The following is an 18,261-nucleotide window of genomic DNA, read 5'->3' on the forward strand; positions in this document are numbered from 1 at the left end:
AGCTAGAGACCATGATAGTTAGTGTTTGATTAAATGATCCCATGAGACGCAATATAAGAATTACTCTTGCAATTTATTTAAAGTGATTGCACAAGCTCAGGTTACGTTTTCCTTTTTTTTTAAAGAGATGATCAACTGCTCTCACAATCTATTCAATGCAGTTGCACCAGCTCAGGTTCCATTTTTATCTCTGCTTATCCTATATTACTAAATATAATGCATGCTATCCTTTGGGGAGTGTGAGGTTGGCTCCAGTCTGTACAGTGTTGTAAAATCTGATCAGAAGTTGAGAAGCAGATGTCCCAAAATATAAAAAGAGCGGCGAGGGTAATTAAAAAATGAATACGCAAAATTAAAGTTAACATAACCATACCATTCTTCTTATAGGGGGCATGGTTGATGTTTACTTTGTTTTGTGCATCACCTTTTTGTCACATAAATTTGCTACATTTGCTACCGCACGATAAATGGAAGCATTACCCCTAATGGAAGTGAGTTACATTAAAAGCTGTAAAGTTGTGGGCTTGTCTCTCTAAATCAGTTATAGACTCAGATTTCGAAGGGTTTCATAGCATCTGAGACAATATAAGGCTGCTAGAGTAATGCTATTTAAAAAACTGGGTACTTTTCCTATATTGGACTCATGTCACAATTTTTCCAGCAGTAAGCATTTACTGGTCTGATGTTTAAAAACAAACCAATTGGTGGTTGCTATGGGTTGTAGACCAGAAAATGTTTATGTTAGTGTGACCTTTGGTCTTCTTGTGGGCTTCTTGTTAATGGCTGGCCGACACAATTTTGTCCATTATATATATATATATACACACACACACACACACAGGGAGTGGAGTGCACAACCATAAGAGAAAACAAAAAACCTGGGTGCTAGTCCAAAACATATAAATCCATTCTGCAAATATTGACAGCACTCCAAGGATATTCACAACACAGCGATAATCACAAGCAGGTGAAGGTTTATTGAAGATCCAGCATTTCGGCTCCTTACTGGAACCTTCGTCAGGGATAATAACCGTTTGTTAGTGATTATCGCTGCATTGTGAATATCCCTGGAGTGCTGTCAATATTTGCAGAATGGATATATATATATATATATATATATATATATATATATATGCCAAAATGTATTATAGAAAAAAGTTTTAATAATTTTCAATACAAGTTGAAGATTTGTAAGTATTTGGGGCCCATTTACTTAGCTCGAGTGAAGGAATAGAAGAAAAAAACCGTTGAATTTCGAAGTTTTTTTGGCTACTTCGACCATCGAATTGGCTACTTTGACCTTCGACTATGACTTCGACTTCGAATCGAACGATTCGAACTAAAAATTGTTCGACTATTCAACCATTCGATAGTCGAAGTACTGTCTCTTTAAAAAAACTTCGACCCCCTACTTCACCACCTAAAACCTACTGAATTGCCATGTTAGCCTATGGGGAAGGTCCCCATAGGCTTTCTATCAATTAATTTCTATCAATTTTTAGGTTGAAGAAAAATTGATGGATTAATATTCTTCAAAACTAACGATTCGAAGGATTTAATAGTTCAATCGAGCGATTTTTCATTGGATCGCTTGATTGATATCGATTGATATTCGAAGTCGAAGGATTTACATTCGGCAGTCGAATATCGAGGGTTAATTATTCGACCCTATGTAAATCTGCCCCTTTATGTGTTCTTCTACTCATCCTTTTCTACTATCTTGAAATTCAGTACTTTTTCAAACGTTCAGTGTATTTGTAACTGTGAATGCATCTACACACACACACACCAAGCCTGGCTGAATTTGCTGACAGAGGCTCTGAATACAAGCCATTAGGGTACAAAAAGCTTTATTAATTTTTGTTAATTAAGAACAGAGCAGAAGCAAATGAAGTGAAGATATCATCGTGCATTGTGTGTGGCATGCTTCACTGATTTGCAGGTCATTCTAGAGCTCATTCTAGGTGGCATTCTATAATGTAATGAAAAAGGAAAAGAAATTAAATCTAAATAGGATGTGATGCCATGAATAAATGATATTCCTCAGCTTGCTAAACCCTACACTATCCGAGAAAGATCAAAGAATAAAATGGCAGCCAGGGTTTTCATGACCCTCTGAATGAGTATGTGCTGTCATAAATATTCCACTTTTGGGAGGATTGCATTACTGTAAGTTACAAAAGATCTGACTGTTTTCTTGCTTGCTTACTGCTCAACACTTTCAGCAACCACTGTGATGTGAGAGGTGTTAGGTGATGGTATGTTAAATCTCACAAAGTGCTGAATGCTAAAAATTAGGTGTTGACAAGTATGAGCTGGTCTCTGAAGACCCATGTTTAATACTGTTAGAAGTGTGTCTATCAAGGTGTCTGGGTAAGGACACTGCATTTTTTTTTTCCAAGATAAATCCATGTTCCCTGATCTTGGAACCATGCTTGGGTGGCTGCCAGCAGTCTTACTTCGGGTTAAATGACCAAGAAAACACCCTTATAAACTGGGTACACATAGTAAATATTCTAAGATCATGTATTTCCCTTTATGTACAACCACATTGCTGGCTACGAGGGAGTGACCTATAACACACAGTATAACCTTATATTCAACAACCAATAAAGGACAGTTTTTCTTATGAAATGCAGCTTTTGATGTGGAAAATAAATTGGGGAGATTTATGGATGACAAATCTCCCCATGTGTCAGCACCCTTACAGGTTGTGTGTTCAAATTAAATATACTACTGTTGTGCTAAATTATAAATGGGGATTTGAGCCGTCATCTCGATTTCCAGAAGCCACAGTTACTAACCCTTCCTAGTCCTTTAGTAACTAGATAAATTGACTTTGTCAGGGGTGTGACTTGCATCATTTCTTTCAACATAATTTGATCTGCATATATCCATTCTTACTACCTAAGTAATAGCAGATCTTTATGACTGATCATTTCTGCTCTCAATTCAGTCCTAACTATACCAAAGTTCTTCAGCATTTTTAGATTTTCTCCAGCATTCCACAAATGTCCTCTGAAAAAGTACGTTGCATATCAAGTGTGATTAATGGCAAGGCTAGAATCATTTAGTCCCCTTCCTACTAGTCTAACAAGGGCTGTCATTTATTTTAAATTTCCAATTTTCGGGCATGAAATTGAATGAGCTGTATTGACAATTTTAGTTGCCCAAGGTAGCACAAATGTGTAGGTCTTAGCAATTTAGTCTCAGTTCAGGCTAACTCATTGGTAACAGTACCAGGAGCAGACAGTGCCTATTTGTTGTCATGATTTATGAAGAGAAAAATGATGGTAATAAAAGTGTGGGGATGCCACCCAACTATGTGTAAGGGAAAAAAAATTCCCTAGCTACACTGTGAATGAACTTCAGATAATATATAAAAATCTGTTCATCATCATATTTCTTGTCATCGCGTCCCCAACTCCCTACTCCCCAAAAACAGGTTGACACTTGATAAATATATGATGATAACAATAATAAACTTTGTCCTTTAAGCAATGGACTTGGGAGGGCTTCCTGCTCCTATGATTTCTACTTTGGTGGTCTTATCCACTAATCTGATCTTTAGCATCATCCCATTTTAACTAAGGTGATGGATTCCATGAGCCCTTTTTTGTCAAGCAAACCATTGAAAAGATGCCTGAAAGCCCAAAGACAGCAAAGTTGTATGACCTTGTCTAAGTGCACAGGCTGGTTCTTCATTGGAAGACTTTTAGACCACAGCTAACCCTATTATATTTATCTCTCTCATTGATTCCCTACAACCCATCAAGTCTGCTGCATTGACTGCAATAACAAACTTTATACTGCTATTTTAGGATACTCATTTAGGCCTGACAATATGCTGGACATCTAGAATTGATTGTTATTGTGGCTTATGCCCTTCAGATAGTCCAAACATTCTTAAAGCCTAATCCCAAAGTATTTATTTATCAAAGACTCTTGTCCTTAGGAATTAAGCTAATTATATGGCAATTACCAAAACATAAGCATAAAGTGTAAAGTGTATGCATTAAAACTAATTTATATATATATATATATATAGCCTGATGACGGCTTAAGTGAATAGCCGAAACGTTGAAATAAACATCATTTTTGATTTTGCACCTTCAAAAAGTCCTGTGAGTGCGTTTTTTTTGCTCTTTTATTGTTTTATTATAACCAGCACCTAGGCAGCTGCGCTTGTTTTGTGTGCACCAGAATTTGGACTATATATATATATATATATGTATATATGTATATGTACATATGTATATGTATGTATGTATATATATATATATATATATATATATATATGTGTGTGTGTGTGTGTGTGTGTTCCACAAAGATCAGCACTCACAGGTCTTAGTCATATTAACAAAAAGTTTTATTTGTAGAGCTAATAGCTTGTAGCTCTACAAATAAAACTTTTTATTAATATGACTAAGACCTGTGAGTGCTGATCTTTCTGGAATGTAAGTTGATTGAAGTGTTGATCCTGCACCCAGGCACATTAACTATTGATTTGAGAGTGACTATCCGGCACGTGTTCCATTTCCTGGGTTCCTGGTGATGATGTCGGGTGATCGCTTCTTGTTCCGCCTGCACATTTAATCTGTGACCCGACTTTCTCGGAGGCTTCAATGGCAATAGTGCATATGTCGCGCTTCTCATAAGGGAGATCATTGTCATGGAGACGCATCTGCTCTTTTCTTATCCCGTTGACAGGCCCGGATTTGTGGAAAGGTCACCAAGGCCCAGGCCTAGGGCAGCAGGATTTTAGGGGGCGGCATGCTGCCCACCCACACCCACTTTGGTTCAGAAACATTGGGGATGTGCAGGAGATATGATCATTTTTTAAATGTAAATGTAAATCTGGCCCTGCCCGTTGACACGCTCCTTTGTCCATGGCATCCCTCCCACCTTTTCGCTAGTACTTATCATCGTGCTCCACATTATTTCATGCTACAATTGTCAATACTCTAAGCCTTATACAGCATCATTGTTTTACCTTAACCGCTCTCTCTTGTTGGGAAATAAAATGATATTTTAAATGAATTCATCGATTACTATGTACAGGTATGGGACCTGTTATCCAGAATGCTTGGGACCTGGGGTTTTCTGGATAACGGATCTTTCCATAATTTGGGTCTTCATGCCTTAAGTCTACTAGAAATTCATTGAAACATTAAATAAACATTAAATAAACCCAATAGGCTGGTTTTGCTTCCAATAAGGATTAATTATATCTTAGTTGGGATCAAGTACAAGGTGCTGTTGTATTATAACAGAGAAAAAGGAAATCATTTTTAAAAATTTGGATTATTTGGATAAATGGGAGACAGCCATTCCATAATTCGGAGCTTTCTGGATATCGGGTTTCCGGATAAGGGATCCTATACCTGTACAGTATATTAATTTATTTGTTTCAATCTATCAAATGAGTTTATGTGTATAATTTAATACAATCAATTTAATAATATTCAAGGTCAAAAATAAAATTTTGACCTATTTTTATCAATTGATTTTTCTATCACCACTTAAATCCTTTCGTGGGTTTATATACAAATATTATAAAATATAATAAATAGTGAAAAATGGACAGTTGGGGGCCAATTCATTAACTTCAAGTGAAGGAATAGAAGAAAAAAAACTTGTGTTTTTTTGGCTACTTCGACCATCGAATGGGCTACTCCAACCTTCGACTACGACTTCGACTTCGGATCGAAGGATTCGAACTAAAAATCGTTCGACCATTCGATAGTCGAAGTACTGTCTCTTTAAGAAAAAACTTCGACCCCCTAGTTCGCCACCTAAAAGCTACCGAACCCAAAGTTAGCCTATGGGGAAGGTCCCCATAGGCTTGCCTAAGTTTTTTTGGTCGAAGGATAATCCTTCGATCGTTGAATTAAAATCCTTCGAATCGTTGGATTCGAAGGATTTAATTGTTCGATCGAACGATTATTCCTTCGATCGTTCGATCAAAGTATTTGCGCAAAATCCTTCGAGTTCGATATTCGAAGTCGAAGGATTTTCATTCCCCAGTCGAATATCGAGGGTTAATTAACCCTCGATATTCGACCCTTGATGAATTTGCCCCTAATTGTAAACATATGGTTAGAAGTCTTTAGGAGTCAACTTAACCTTTTGGGATGACCTTCAATTCAGTTTGTATTTTATAAACGTGCCCTAAGATTAAAGTCTGTGTTAACCATTGGAGCATGTACCAATTTTAGACTAGATAAAAGTAGGTTAAATGAAAGTATAGGACCATCATTAGTACAGGGGAGTATCCTTTATGAAAATTAATATTATACATGAAATATCCCCATTGTATTCCCATTTGTATGCAACATATTGTATATACTAAACATAATAAATAATCATATGGCAAAGGCTCCTTTCTTACCTTGCATGGCACTAATAATGATTTCACAACTGGTATTTTTCTGCCAGCACCTGAACCTGGCTTTGCCACCTATCATTAACTGTTACAGAAATCCATCTGTCACCTTTGGTCCACCACAGAGTGTGCCACCTTTGACCTTGCTTTCTGTGGACTCTTGGGCAAGGTCACACCTCTACCATTATACTTATCATGCTATAGTCTTAGCATTTGCATTTCCCAATACCCTGCGGAACTTCTTGGTGGTCTAAAATAATTTGCATCCATCTTTTGTTGTCAAGGCCAGGGTTCAGTGTCATAAAATTATGGGTTATTCTTATAAATGAGCTGAATGATATTGTATACTTCAGTAAAAGGATTATTTTACATCAGATATCAGGAGGTGAGACCGTGAAATGCTGACTTGGCCAATCTCCTGGCATTTAACTGGCAATGTTCAAGAAATAGATTTATACCCAAGCGAATGCCACAGCTTGTGTCTACCGCTAACACCCAGCAGTTACACAGATTCTAAATATGTTTAGTCAGTTTTAAAAATAAAATGGGATAAAAGATGGATTGTATTCCTTAGTATTTGCTGTAATACCATGAAAAATAATTCAAATCATAAAAAGGCAACCTGACACAAAGACACACACATTGCATATGAAATAAATAAGATTTTATTTTGCAAAAGTGCTGTTACATATGTTATCATATTCAAAATGATAATTTCCCTTAGTATTCTCTTAAAAGAAAAAAAGGAATTTGCAATATAACTTGTTTAATGATAAAAAGCCATTCGCATTCACAGATATACTGTATATAAGAATCGGTTGATCATTGTTTACTTTGTGTGCCTCATATTTAAATGACAGATCAAAGTCTGATCCACACTTAATTAGTTGGCTGTGACCCTCTATTGGCAGATGTTTGGGGTCTTTGGCTTACAAGGAAGTGCAAAGTCTCCATTTCCTGCCTACTTCCTTTGCATTCCGGTGTTTTGGGTAGCAAAATAAGCAGGCGGGAAATTGGCTTTCCATGGTCATCTGAAAATCTGGTGATTATGAGAAGTAAATACATTTAAAGGAAAACTATACCCCCCAAACAATGTAGGTCTCTATTAAAAGATACTGAGTAAAACAGCTCATGTGTAAAACCCTGCTTCATGTAAATATACTTTTTTTAGTAGTATGTGCCATTGGGTAATCATAAATAGAAAATTGCCATTTTAAAAAATAAGGGCCGCCCCCTGAGATCGTAAGATTCACTGTGCACACATACAAACCACATGTAAGGTCACATGAGCCAATTAACAGACAGAGTTCTGCCTTTTGCTTCCTCACTTCTTCCTGTTACAGTTAGTATTTCTGGTCAGGTGATCTGTTGCTTAAGTATTCATTTTGGGGGTATAGTTTTCCTTTAACACCAGCCCCACGTGCACATTGTTATCATGCCATTTTGGGGTCATATTGGCTTGTGATAAAACTCAAAATGATTGATTTTGTAGATCAGCGTCATCATGTGATACACGAAAACAGGTAAACAATTTAACATTTATTTGAGATTTATTTGCTTCAAAATTGCACAAAGAAATGTATCAGTTTTTCCTACTTAAAAACAAAAAAGAAATTGCAGGTATGGGATTTGTTATCTGGAAACCCGTTATCCAGAAAGGTCTGAATTACGTAAATGCCATCTCCCATAGACTTAATTTTATCCAAATAATCCAAATTTTTAAAAATGATTTCCTTTTTCTCTGTAATAATAAAACAGTACTCTTGTACTTGATCCAAACTTAGATATAATTAATCCTAATTGGAAGCAAAATCAGTCTATTGGCTTTATTTAATGTTTACATGGCTTTCTGGTAGACTGGATGTATGAAGAGACAAACTACGGAAAGATCCCTTACCCTGAAGACTCCAGGTCCCAAGCATTCTGGATAACAGACCCCATACCTTTACTGAACAATTTTGAATTCTTCAAAATGTTTGTTTCCAAAAATATAGATTTCCTGGGGTCAACTTCTCTTAGTGGGATTTTGGCAATGCTGTCTAAAGTATGCTGATATCTGGCTTGTTTAATTGAATATTTGGTGGTGCACTGCTGTGGGTTTTTTATTTATACTAGTCCATAAAAATATACTAAATTAGGAATTGGCGCACAAGTAAGAAACAGGGCTTTTGAAACCAATGGTACTTTTGAACTTATAAAAAATTGTGTTCTTATATATTTCTTTATTTTGAAAAATATGTATTTTTACAAAAGCAATATACGATTTTAATATAATTTTCTACAAAGAAATTCACCGAAAAGCACAAAATTTCACATCATTGTCTGGTTCTTAGCTCAAAGGAAGTGCATAACCAGCAGGCATTGACATGGTTAATCCATCAGTTATTACTGTCCTGTCAATAGAGCCCAACTGATGCATCATGTCATTATATTTTATTTTTAAATCAGAAAGCCATAATAGAGGGGAAATACACATTTTCCAAAAACTGAAGCAGCCATGTAACAAAAATCTATTTTTTTAGGGATGCACCGAACCAAATCCTAATCCTAATTTGCATATGTTAATTATGGGTGGGAAGGGGAGAACATTTTTTACTTCCTTGTTTTGTGACAAAAAGTCATGAGATTTCCCTCCCCAGCCCCTAATTTTCATACGCAAATTAGGATTCGGATTTGGTTTGGCCGTGCAGAAAGATCCGAATCCTGTTGAAAAAGGCAGAATCCTGGCCGGATCCCTAACTGAATCCTGGATTCGGTGCATCCCCAATTTTTTTTTATAAAACTATGTTTCCTTTTTCCAAAAATAGGCTTGCTGAATTGTCTATGCTGCAGCTAGCACTCGGTTAATCAGTGTACAAAAGAGCTGGTATTGTGGTTATTCTAGATCAGGGATCCCCAACCTTTACAACCTGTGAGTTGGGGAGCAACACTAGCATGAAAAATGTTCTTGGGGGGCCAAATAAGTGCTGTATTGGCCATTTGGTAGCCCCTATGTGGATTGTCAACCTACATTGAGGCTCTGTTTGGCAGTGCACCTGGTTTTTATACAACCAAACCTTGCCTCCAAGCTCAGAATTCAAAAATAAGCTCCTGCTTTGAGGCCACTGGGAGCAACATCCAGGAGGTTAGAGAGCAACATGTTGCTAGCGAGTTACTGGTTGGGGATCACTTCTAGATTATGAAAAAAACATAATTCTCCTCCTGTTTATAAAAAACCCCGACAATTCTCTAAGTAATGAGGCCATCAGCAACTTACAAGAGACATACATGTGTTAGTGCTCAATGGAACAACTGCATCAGCAAACCACTTTTGCACTGAAACTCAGCCATATCTAGATGCCGCCTGGGGGGCGGAACTAGGGGTAGGCAGAAGAGAAGAGATCCTTCTACCTACCCATAGTCTGGTCTTTCTTGTACCCACTGCTACTTCTCACCTTCGTGTGCTCCCCTGTGACATCACTACACATATACGCATATGTTCACACATGTGCAAAGAGGAGGGGAGAGGTCCCCGGCTGTGTTGCCTAGGGTGTCCAGCCAATGTAGAGGTGATACAAGTCCCTGATATCATATAACACTCTTTTGTTGCCCCTTGCACCCTGTGTTGGGGTTTGCAAAGGCTTAGGGGCAGATTTACTAAGCTCGAGTGAATAGTTCGAATAAAAAAATATTCGAATTTCGAAGTATTTTTTTGGGTACTTCGACAATCGAATTGGTCAAATTCGATCGAATTCAATCGAATCGAATGATTCGAATGATTCAAAGTAAAAATCGTTCATCCATTCGACCATTTGATAATCAAAGTACTGTCTCTTTAAAAAAAACGTCAACTTCATACTTCGCCAGATTAAAGCTACCGAAGTGCAATGTTAGCCTATGGGGACCTTCCCCAGCACTTTTCTACGTTTTTTTTTGATTGAATAAAAATCCTTCGATCGATCGCTTAAAATCATTTGTATCGTTTGATTAGAACGGTTTTTATTCGATCGTTCGATCGAAGCTTTTGCGCTAAATCCTTCGAATTCGATATTTGAATTCGAAGGATTTTATTTTGAGGGTTTTTAACCCTCGAAATTCAACCCTTGATAAATCTGCCCCCAAGTATTGCTTTTTCACAAGAGGTACTTATTTGCACCTTAGGGTTGCATCTTGCATCTTTTTTAAGTTTTTTGTTGTAGCCAGTCCCCTGCACCTACAGTATTATTAATTTTGCATATGTACAGCACTCTAATCAGTCCCAGGGCAGAGACAGTTAACGTTCTATGACAGCCCAGAAAGGACAGAATATGCTCTTGGTCATAGAATCAAGGTAAGAACAAGGCAAAGGCAATGGGCAACAGAAATGCAGGGATACATTTTACTGTTATATTGTGCAAGAGTTGTTTTAGAAGTGGATTCCTGTAGCAGCCTTTTAAAGCCACATTCCGGGGACCCTTCGTAGGGGCCATAGTTGCTCATTATTTTAAAAGGGGGTAGTTAAGCAATGACAGAACAATTTTCAAAGTGAAATGAAATGAAAACATATACTGCTGTTTCTTTCAATGATCTCAGAAAATCACATTACACATATGCACTGGTTGGTCTACTCGTGTTCCTCAAATACTCGAACATCTTCAAAGCATCACTGTAAAATCTTGAAATTCTTTTAGAGGGGACCCTGTCATGTAAAAGCAAATGAGGGGGATATCGGTATAATTTCATTCAGATGTATGGGAAAAATAAGTTCCCACCCTTATCCTGTAGTACATATTCCTAAGAGTTCCAGTGGTATTAAATTACTGGAAAAGTAGTACAAATATACAAGGATATTTTTCAAGTATAAAAGTATACAAATTAAAGAATTTATCCAACTTAAACAAAATATTTCTGAACACGATTTTTGATCCTTTGCTGCTAAATGCTTTCCATGTAATGTGGGTCATACTTTTGGCAAATTTTGCAGATATTCCACTTGCTGAACTAAAAGCCTGACAGAGGATATCCCTGCTCTAGGCAAGAGAGCGCTGCCCTTAAAATGCTTCAAACCTACCAAGAACAAATCCAACCCTGAAACAGAAAGAGAAATCAAACTATCAACTACATAACTTTATGCTTCTTGCATGCATGGTGGGAATTGCAGTTCAGTTGGAGGAGATCCTCCAGCAAGGTTTTCCAATCATTTAAAACAGATAGTCTCAACCAACTTTTCACCAGGGTTTCATATCTTTATTATAGTCAATTGGACAGGTCAGGTCTGCCGATATTCATGTGTGACTATCACTACTATTTCTTGGACACCATTTTTGTACGACTGCTGTCTGTCAATTAATGGACAGAATATCATCAGATTTGTTATTTTTCCTACTTATTTAAATCTTTGTAGATCGTTACACTGAAACTAATGCTCATACAAAGAACAAAATCTGTTTGTCTGTGGCCAGCTTAAAACTGGCCAAACAGTTTGAGAAGCAGTATTGAGGGCTGCACTTCAGTGACATCTGGCTAGACATAGGGCGGGCTTTACCAAGCCAACTCTATCCTTATTTCAGTCAGACCAGTACTGGGTTATCACATCAAATCAGAAATCGCAGTTTTATGATTAAATATGCCACATGGAGAAAATTGGATTACATTAAAGTTAAACCAATGTAATATCCACAATATGCTTTTTTGCATTCTAATTAAGAAAAAAAGCCTAAATCATGAAACCAATTAAGATGGCATGGATGTGGTTACTTAGACGAGCGATTCTGTTTTATTGTTGAATAGGGCAGTGCAGCTTAAATTGAAAGAGAAAAAGGCTAATATAATGCAGGATTTTCCATGATGGTTAGAATAGTGGCCTGTAATTGTATCTGTTCAATCTAATTCGCCTCACAAACAACAGTTCTCATTTCCACCAAATAAGTGAACAATTTGAGTAGCTGAGCAAAGCCAACCAATAAGAAGGAAAACAGAAAACAAATGTGCCCTGATGTTTTTGGCTTATATGAGAGGTTATCTGATTCTAGGTCTATGGCCATGTACTCTACTAATTCATCCTATCCTTTTTTTAATGCAATCGTATCATGTGTGTTTGTCTTGGAAGTGTATTCAATATTTTTAGCTCAATTCAAAGCAGAACAAATAATCTGTAAGCATCTCTCATCGTTTAGGAAGGCTATCTCTGGGTAGTCAACCATGGATTTAAAGAAATCCTACCTAACTGCATTACTGCAGTAACCAATGCAAATGAATACTTGTTGTGATTTTTTCAAACAGTCAGAAAGCAGTGATTATTAAAAATACATTTATTTAGGACATACAGATAAGCCTAACACTTTGGGGCAGATTCATTAAGGGTCGAATTTCGAAGTTAAAAATACTTCGAAATTCGACCCTCGAATTGAAATCCTTCGACTTCGAATATCGAAGTCGAAGGATTTAGCGCTAATCCTGCGATCGATCGATCGAAGGATTTTTCGTTCGATCGAACGATTAAATCCTTCGAATCGAACGATTCGAAGGATTTTAATCCAACGATCGAAGGAAAATCCTTCGATCAAAAAATCACAGGCAAGCCTATGGGGACCTTCCCCATAGGCTAACATTGACTTCGGTAGGTTTTACCTGCCGAAGTAAAGGGTCGAAGTTTTTTTTAAAGGGGAAGTACTTCGACTATCGAATGGTCGAATAGTCGAACGATTTTTCGTTCGTTTCGTTCGAATTCGAACGAATTTAACCAATTCGATGGTCGAAGTACCAAAAAAATACTTCGAAATTCGAATTTTTTTCATTCGAATCCTTCACTCGAGCTTCATGAATCGGCCCCTTTGTGTGCCTATTGGGGGACTTATTCATAGTTTTATGGGCACAGCCCTGTACAAATAGTTTTATAGGAGATATGGCCAATCAGGATACACCACACAAGGACCAATAAAAACAATGGTAACAATTCTGGCGCAAAGCACTTGTTTGCTAAATAAGAGCATTAAGAGAACAGCGTGTGATATTATTTATTATTAAAAAAGCACATAAAAAGCAGGTAAAAACTCGTGAAAATTGAGTGAAAATCCAAATCGTACAATAATTTTTTCAGATTTTTTTTCCTGAATAGCTAAATTTTTTGGGGCTTTTTCCCAAAAAGTCCTAATTTTTTGGGGCTTTTTCCCAGAAAAATCGCATTTCGGGCTAATTCCAGCACAGACCACAGAAACTTCCAAATAGTATAGGGACATCTCCCATTGCCTAATATACAACCTTGGCAGGTCTGAGATTTATTTTCCGATTCTGACTTTTTCCATCATCGGGGTATAATAAAATTCAAAAAATGTGAGGGTTTTTTTTCCACTAAAACAAACTCAAATTTCGCTTTGGACTTTAATAAATAACCCTCATTGTGTAAAAAATGGCTTAATTTTTTTACGCATTTTTCTTCAATGTAAAATAACGGTGTCAAATCTGCCATTTGCATGGCGTAAAATGATACACCCCTCGGTAAATTGACCATTCATTTTACACAGCTTTTTTCAGTGAATTTAATTTTACACAGCATAATAAATATACCCCTAACTGTATCAGAAACAAGTGTGGTAGCAAAAGACAGAGCTCTGGCCATTTATTGGTAATGCAACCTAGCATGTATGAGTACCCTTGGTTTGTGTGTCAGCCACAGGATGCCCTTAGTACTTAAAATGGCAATTTTATATTTAGGATTGTTTAATGGCAAATACGACTAAAAAAGTATAGTTATATGAAGACAGTTTGTTTATATAAACCAGTGTTTTACATACAGGCTGTTTTATACAATATGTTTTTTCTAGAGACCTGCAATGTTCAGGTCCCTTTAAAACTTTGTGCCTTTTATTACATAGGGGTTCGTTTGTTTTAAAGCACAGTTATGGAGTGCTGTCTTGGAAAATACACATCCCTATAATATAGCTGCCATAAATTGTAGAACATGTGCCATTTGTTTTCAAGTATCTTACTGCCAAGCACTGTAGATTCCACTTTTCCAGGTTCTAAAATAATCTGTATGAGCTGAGGTTTAGTAGACAATGTGGGCTCTTAAAGTAACATTCTGCTGTAATACAGGTATGGCATCCATTAGCCTCAAAACTGTTATCCGCAAAACTCCAAATTATGGAAGGTCTACTCCCCTAGACTCGTTTTTTTAAGAAATTCCTTTTTCTCTGTAATAGTAAGACATTACCTTGTACTTAATCCCAACTAAGATATAATTAATCCATATTGGTGTCAAAGCAATTCGTTTGGGTTTATTTCATGTTTATGATTTATTGGGAGATTTAAGATATGGAGATCCAATGGGACCCCTTATCTGGAAAACCAGAGATCCTGAGCATTCTGGATAACAACTACCATACCTGTACTTGTTCTCATCTCTCAAGAGCCAGCAGCTCACTTAATACAGGGTTATCCTTCAGTAAGAATTTTGCCAGCTCTTTGTACACCTACTTTATGAATGCAATAGTAACTGGGATAATTTTACATATTCACTGTACATCTGAGCACTTAAACAGGACTATAATCACCCTCCTGATGTCTGAATACAGTGTAAATAAAATAAAAAATGGAGTGCATTTCTGAGTATTTTAGAAAAGGTTTATGTGCCCTTTAAAAAAAGAACATGCTCAGGGTACACTCATTCAATAATTTACGTCTGAAGTTTGATGCTAATGCTCCACTTCCATAAATGGCCCTTTTCACCCTGTTAGGATGGTATGATACATGAATGGAAACATGCAATTAATTAGCTCAAAAAGACACCCCTTAACAAATATTTCGGTTCTATGCAACGCGGACAGCAGCAATCCCGCTTGATTAATGGAAGCGAGGGAGAGATTTATTAAATCACATTTCTCGTCCATATAAAATGCCAGTGCCTTTATTACAGAGCTAAAAAGCTGAGCAAAACTATTCCTAGTTTATTATTTGTTTTCCTGGGCTGTTATAGAAACGATTTGCATAACTGAAACATAATAATATTAACAGCTACTGATTTTAGAATCAACTGGGATGATTTACTTCCAACTCCCTCAGTATCAGGGTAAATTCCTGTTGTGCGATATCGAGGGATCATGTTTCGTTCTTCCTGATTAGCTCTCCAAGCTGTTACAGTGGCACATGGGATAATGTGTTTCTGAGTTGATTTTGGCAACTTCTTTTAGTGAGTAAACTCTTTCCTAGAGACATTCCTTGTGCTTTTCCTAATGTAATAAGGCAGCAAAAATAGAAATAAGCCTGTTTTTAGCATCCTGCTGTTCTATAACTATGATCAAAGCACAGAGCAGAGCTGATTTGGATGGAGATCAATAAAAACAATCTTACATCCAAAAAAATGAGATGACCGAATTTCAGATGCTTGGAAAAGTCTTTTTTAAATATTTCTTTTCCAGCTTGAATACATATATATGTATAATTTGGACCATATTGTCATTATATATTTATTATAGGCCCATAACTAAAAGGAAAAAAAAAAAAACACTCTGGGAAATGTACTTTGATTATGAATATTTTCAAGAACTTGTGAGCTTTTTTTTTTTTTTTAGCAAATACAAAGCTAGAGGTATTATTATATACGGCTATGTGTGAATACAGGGACTGATTCAATTGTTTTTGTTTGTCTTTCTCCTAAGTCAACTAGAAACATAATAAGCACTCTGTGATGGAGTATGGAGATTTGCAAACAATCATGAGCTCCATTGAGATGTTCATGGCATCAAAAATGTCAGGTATATGTATGCTCAAGCCCAATAAACAGAACCAGCGTAGCATACGTCATTACTAAATATGAGTATTCAGCAGTTTCTTAGGGATGTTTCCCAAGAAAGGGAGGTGAAAAGTAAATCTACACATTTTCACACTTAAAAGCTACGCCTGAAACAGAGGCTGATGGTTGGAAAATGTATATTTATTTTTCCTGTGAATATTTTCTAGGCAACCAGAGGACACTTAACAGGACACATTGAAAATTAATATAGTTTGCAGTGAATCTAGTGACCAGTTACACATCAAGCTGAAGGATGGTTCATCGAATTGTTGAAAGGTATTGTTCCTCTTAAAATTAACTTTATGATATGCAGAGTGAAAGCATGAGACAATTTGCAATTGGTCTTCATACATACACACAGTGACACTAACACCTCTATACACTCACATAAATATCTTGTAGTTTTTAGAGTCACAATAGCATTTGATATTATGCTTGTCTACGAAATCATCCAAGCCACAGGGTGGCCTCTGATGCGGTGATTCTCTTTATGGGTAAAAAGGTCCCCTGCTATTTGTCTATAATGTCCTCTAATGTACTTGTAAAGTGTGATCATGTCCCATCACAAGCGCCTTTTTTCCAGAGAAAACAACCCTCTCTCCACTAAGTAGGCAGACTGTTACTTCAGCATGGGGAGCTCAGTGCAGGGCACACATTGAGCTGCTCTAGAACTGGTATTCCCAACCTGTTTTACCCATGAGCCACATTCAAATGTAAAAAGACTTGGGGAGCAATACAAACCATGAAATAATTCAAGCTAAACAAAGGTAGCGATTGGCTATTTGGTAGCCCCTATGTGGACTGTCAATCAACATGAGACTCTGTTTGGCAGTTTACCTGTTGCCTCTAAACCAAGATTTCAAAACTAAGGACCTGCTTTGAAGCTACTTTGAGCAAAATCCATGGGGTTGGTGAAAACACATGTTGCTCTTAAAGGAAAACTATACCCCCCAAACAATGTAGGTCTCTATAAAAAGATATTGCATAAAACCCTGCTTCATGTAAGTAAACCATTTTCATAATAATATATTTTTCTAGTAGTATGTGTCATTGGGTAATCATAAATAGAAAATTGCCATTTTAAAAAATAAGGGCAGCCCCCTGGGATCGTAGAATTCACTGTACTCACAAACATACCAACAAACTATACATGTTAGGTCACATGAGCCAATTAACAGAGTTGTGTCTTTTGCTTCCTCACTTCTTCCTGTTACAGTTAGAGTTGTAGTATTTCTGGTCAGGTGATCTCTGAGGCAGCACAGATAGAGTCATGAAATGGTGGTTTAAGGCAAGAGATGTAAAAGGGCAATATTTATGTAAATATATATTCCAGTTTGGTGAGATTCTTTAATATGCCACTTAATATGATATGAACTATCTGTTGCTTAAGTGTTCATTTTGGGGGTATAGTTTTCCTTTAAGCCACTGGTTGGGAATCACTGCTCTAGAAGCACAAAATAGCTAGCAAAGTTATTTATTTATTGTGGGGTATGCATTCCCATGACAGAAACACGAGTACATGGTTCTATCTCCCTGACCCTAATATCTCCCTGACCCTAATTTGTATATGCAAATTAGGATTTGGATTCGGTTTGGCCGGGCAGAAGGATCCCCCTGAATCCTGCTGAAAAAGGCAGAATCCTGGCCGAATCCCGAACCGAATCCTGGATTAGGTGTATCCCTACTTTCTTTACAGATACTGTTACATATCCTCCCATTCTGCCTTTTTGCTCATAAGTGCTGTGTTATGATTGAAAATGAGTGAAAAGATAATTTTTATACTATTATTTTCACATTCCCTAATATAATCACGGGGCTGTACCTGAGTTTAGGAAGTCTAAATGTAATCTACAGTATGGTCTCATATGTAGTTGTACCAGGGGAAATTAAGATAGTGTTGCATAAAAAATAGCTAGGAGGAGAATGATGTCCTCATTGTTTCTTTAAACTTTGTGCTATTTGCTTGCACCCTTACTTAAAATTGGTATAGAAGTACAACCACCTGATGAAATGTGCATTTTGATACTTCGAACAATTGCAGTGTGAGCACATCCATGCACACGTGGGAAAAAAATCCTGCATTACGGGTAGAAACATGGCGAACTGTGTCCAAAATTGCAGTTATGCA

The 18,261-nt window shown here is 36.9% G+C and overlaps 1 long non-coding RNA gene across 1 annotated transcript in view; it reads left to right on the forward strand.

The window, feature by feature from the left end:
- Positions 1 to 18,261, forward strand: part of LOC121393253 — a 60,110-nt gene that overhangs the window by 37,060 nt on the left and 4,789 nt on the right. Inside the window, exon 3 of the long non-coding RNA XR_005960901.1 lies at positions 16,301 to 16,409. This is a non-coding gene — a long non-coding RNA (uncharacterized LOC121393253). The remainder of the gene's footprint in view (positions 1 to 16,300; positions 16,410 to 18,261) is intronic.

Source organism: Xenopus laevis, chromosome 4S (assembly GCF_017654675.1).
Source record: "Xenopus laevis strain J_2021 chromosome 4S, Xenopus_laevis_v10.1, whole genome shotgun sequence".
Lineage (NCBI taxonomy): Eukaryota > Metazoa > Chordata > Amphibia > Anura > Pipidae > Xenopus > Xenopus laevis.